The sequence below is a fragment of the Pocillopora damicornis genome, chromosome 4 (genome assembly GCF_964200805.1).
Source record: "Pocillopora damicornis chromosome 4, jaPocDami1.2, whole genome shotgun sequence".
Classification (NCBI taxonomy): domain Eukaryota; kingdom Metazoa; phylum Cnidaria; class Anthozoa; order Scleractinia; family Pocilloporidae; genus Pocillopora; species Pocillopora damicornis.
Window position 1 is genome coordinate 24,691,955 of NC_142673.1, and position 4,532 is coordinate 24,696,486.

Below are 4,532 nucleotides of genomic sequence, written 5' to 3' on the forward strand. Positions count from 1 at the left end.
ACACCGAGATACAAATGAGAAAGGACACTTTTTCTTTGTGAGTGTATTTGTGTTTGTATAGTTTTATTAAACGGTTGAAATCCTTTCGTCTCCACCGCTTAAAGTTTTAGGTATTTGGCTGGTTTCTCGTTTGCCAGCGGCATAAACTGATGTCGTGGTAATGTCACTTATCCTTGTGGGTGCCTTGAGATGAAGGAATTTGTAGAAAGCTCTTTTGAGCTGAGGAAGCCTCCATGCGTATAAATAAGGGTTTATACCAGAGTTGCACAACACAATTAAGAATTGCAAATCCCGCAACCAATGAATCAGCACACAACTACAGCCTGAGCAAAAATTTAACAAGTAAATCATAACACAGGCTGGTGTGAACGAAGCAAAAGATGCAAGAAGCACAATCATCAATGCTTTGACTGCTTTGCTGTCCTTCTTTGCATTGATAAGATTTCTTTGGTTCTCCTGTACATCAGACTTCGTGCTCTCCATTGCTCTCCTCTTTCGCCAATATCTCGATCTATGTCGCAGTCGTTTAAGTATTCCTACATGAACAAAGATGAGAACCCCAAACGTGCTGAGAACAGCAGTGTTTGCAAATATGAAGGAGTAGAATATAAATCCGAGTTGGAAGTAAACCAAAGAAAACCCTAGTGACGCCACCCAAATTGACAGAGATGTTAAAATAGCGCGCTTGGAGGTAACCATTGTTCTGTACTTCACTGGCTACGATACGGCCACATATCTGTCTACGGTAAGTGCTATGAGTGTTAGAATAGACGACGTGCACAAGATAAAGTATAAAGTGTGAAAGATTTTGATATCTACGCTGTCAAGTTGAAGCGCTTCGCTGGTGTGAAAAGCATCTGACACGGGATCCAGAATCGTTCCCACAACCAGATCAGTGGCCGCTAGACTTAACAGGAAATAGTTAAAAGGTGTTTTCAAGTTTCTGAAGGGATCTTTTATGATGGCCAAACAGACTAGAAAGTTTCCAGGAATAATCAAAATTATTAGGAAAACTGAAAAGGAGGCTGTAAAGTATGAGAGAGCTTTTGGAGGACCAATGTTTGAACACATACTTGACGCCGATGCTAAAGCCATTTAAACTCTCTGATTTGTTCCCGCAGGCGCGCTAAAATTAGTGTATGCGCAAATAGTATATTTGTTAAACTTCGACTTGACACCGATTTGTAAAGGTGCTTTCTGGTGTCTTTTATGCACTCACGCCTCCAGCAAACTGGAACTTCTCGGGCCCTCGATGGAATATTCCGTTTTGATCCAACCAAGTGATGCACCTCGAGCTCTTTGGAACAGTATCCTTGTCAACAACTATGAAAGATCAAAACCAATCAAATAATTTCCTGCATGTGTGTCTGGTTACAATTCGACAGCTTGTCTGACGTTGTGACTCAAATACGAATTACCATGTTGCAGCATTAAGTAAGGGAGACCAACAGAAGATAACTTGAATACAACTTCCACCTCAAGACAGGTGAAACAAAAGTCAGTGGGATAAATGCTGAGATTTTTGTCTCGCCAGCCGCTTGGTTTGGACAGTGAAGCACATCGGCTAGTCAACAACAACAACAACAACAACAGCATTTATTTAAACACGATAAAAAATTCAGCAAAAGCTGATGTGGTCGTGTACGGACAATAAAACTAAATTCCTAACTAAATCCAATAAAACTAAATTCCTAACTAATTATAAGAAGACTAATGTAAGATTTCTACATATTTTCAACAATAAAAATTCTACATAGTATATCATTATAACATACGTGGCTTAAAAATACACTTGAGTGACTTTTTAAAAGCGTCAACGTCTTGAATTGATCTCATTTGATTTTCCAGAGCGTTCCACCGAGTAATTGACTTGTATGAGCATGATTTCTTGACCATATCGGTCTTAGGTCTAGGTAACTTAAATGTCATTTTCCTCCTGAAGTCGTAGCTACTTACATACTTTTCATAGTGACGGCTCATAGGACGTGGCAAAAGATTATAATAAGCCTGATGCGCTAAGATTAGTAATCGTTTCTCATACATAATCTCTAAGGTATTCCATTTTACTGTGGCAAGAACCTCCTTGCTTGGAGTACACCAATCCAAGTTAAATATTATTTTCGCCGCTCTAACATGTATAGATTCTAAGCTTGAGAAAAATACTCGACCACAAGAGCCCCAAACTAACATACCATATGTCACAGACGGCAGAATAACCTTAAAATAGAAATCAATTCTTGCCTGTATAGGAAGGAAATACAAGGATTTAAGTAAATTCAACTTCTGCGTATATGACTTAGCTAATTCCGGTACATGATGATCCCATTTAAGAGCATTATCTATCTGAACACCTAGGCATCTTGCAGAAACAACCTCCCCGACAACATAATCACCCATCTTAATAGCTTGTTTTGGCCCAGTAAATTTTCCGCGTCCACCAAGCAATATACATTCCGTCTTGGTGGGATGTGGAGTGAGACAGTTCTCGCAACACCATGTATATAGCCTTGCTAGTACTTCATTCAACTTGGAGGCCACCAGATCATAGGTCGGAGCTGAGACATAGACGGTGGTATCGTCTGCGTACATGTGAAGCTGTGGGTCACCATCTATTCCCTCAGTAATATTGGGCAGATCATTACAGAAGATGGAAAACAGGGTAGGGCCCAGCACCGACCCTTGAGGTACACCAAAAGTAACTGGCATAGCTTGAGATTGACACCCATTAATCGTCGTTACTTGCGTTCTTCCAGAGAGGTAATCTCTTATCCAACACCACAAGTCCCCAGCTACACCAAGACTTTGAAGTTTTCGGAGCAGAATGGAGTGGGGAATTGCGTCAAACGCCTTACGAAAGTCTACAAAAACCACGCCTACAACATGTTTCTTGTCGATCGCTTGTCTCCAGTCATCCGTTATTTTCACTAACAACAGCTCGGTGGAATGACCTTTTTTATACGCCCACTGGTGAGGGTTCCCAAGTCCTTGTTCAGTGACATGCGTGGTAATAGTTGACGCCACCATAGACTCCATCAGTTTTCCTGGTACGCTTAATAGCGAGATAGGCCTGTAATTTTGCTTAACGGTTTCATCGTCACTTTTGTAGAGAGCTGAGATGTTTGCAGCCTTCCAAGTAGCCGGTACACTGTTGCAGGTGGCGCTTATTTGAAAAACAGACAATAAAGATGGAATAATTGAGTCACCGGCAAACTTTAAAAGTTTTGGAGCAACTCTGTCGTGCCCAGAGGCTTTATCGGCTCTCAACTTAGCCATCGAACTAACAATAACCTCCTGCGATAAATTTATGTTCATAACACAAGGCGCGACGGTAGATACATGAACGTTACTTTGTGTCGAGTTGGTATTCGGCAATTCGTTGGCCAGTTTTTCGCCTATAGTTGAGAAATGTTCATTAAGTATGTTCGCTTTGTCCAGATCGGAGGTGACAACTTTTCCATCCGCATTCCTGATCCCTAATATCGGGGTAATCGATTTGCCGTTTGTCGCATTTTTTACCAGTCTCCAGTAGGATTTACAATCCTTCACTTCATTGAACAGTTCCAAATAGTATCTGCTCTTAGAAAGCCTCACTTCCCGTGTCACTCTATTCCGCAACTTCGAATACTCAGCCCACAGGTCTGGATCACCCAGACGTTGTGCCATTTTAAGCATTTTGAAACGTTTATTCATCAAGTGCCGTATTTGCGGTGTTATCCAAGGTACCGAGACGCTCCTAATTTTAACTTCCCTGTAAGGCGCATGCACCTGACAGATATCTTTGAATATGCGTAACCACGCCCAATAGCAATCGTCTGGATCGTTAAACACTGAACATACTGACCACGGGGCACTCTCGATATCCTTCACAAAAGTAGCTTGATCAAATCTTTTGAAGGTGCGGGCCCTGACTATCTTTGGAGGCGGCCTTTTTATTTTGGACCATATTATAGCAAGAACCAGCTTATGATCTGAGATTCCCAACTCAGTTGTTTTAATAGTTCCTTTGATAATCTCCGGCTTGCTGGTAATAACCAAGTCAATCAGTGTTTTTGTCTCACTTGTAACTCTTGTTGGCTGGCTCCTATCGTTCATTACGCTATAGCTGAATTGCTGAAGTATATCTTGTAATCTTCTACCGGCGTATGATGTAACACCCTTGTAGCTACGAAAATAGTCCGAGTTAAAATCACCGACAAGCACCACATTCCTGTGCCTAAGCCACATTTTCTCCAGACAATCACAAAATCGTTCGTAGAACTGGAAGTCAGAAGGAGGTCGATAACAATTTCCTAATATCAACGCAGACGAATTATGCATAATTTTGATCCAGATTAATTCAACATCAGGGGGCTCTAGGGATTTGAGCCTTGAATAACAAATATGGCTCGCAATGTAAATCAAGCAGCCACCTCCATCCTGTCCCGTATTTCTGTCCCTTCTAACAATCTTATAGTTATCCACATGTAGTTGCTTGTTCGATATTCTCGCGTCTAAAAATGTTTCGGTAATTGCTAAAATGTCGAAACGACACA

General features: G+C 41.2%; 1 pseudogene; it reads right to left on the bottom strand.

Annotated features, from left to right (window-relative positions):
* LOC149047363 (uncharacterized) lies at positions 1-1,130 on the bottom strand (annotated as a pseudogene).
* Positions 1,131-4,532: the final 3,402 nt, after the last annotated feature.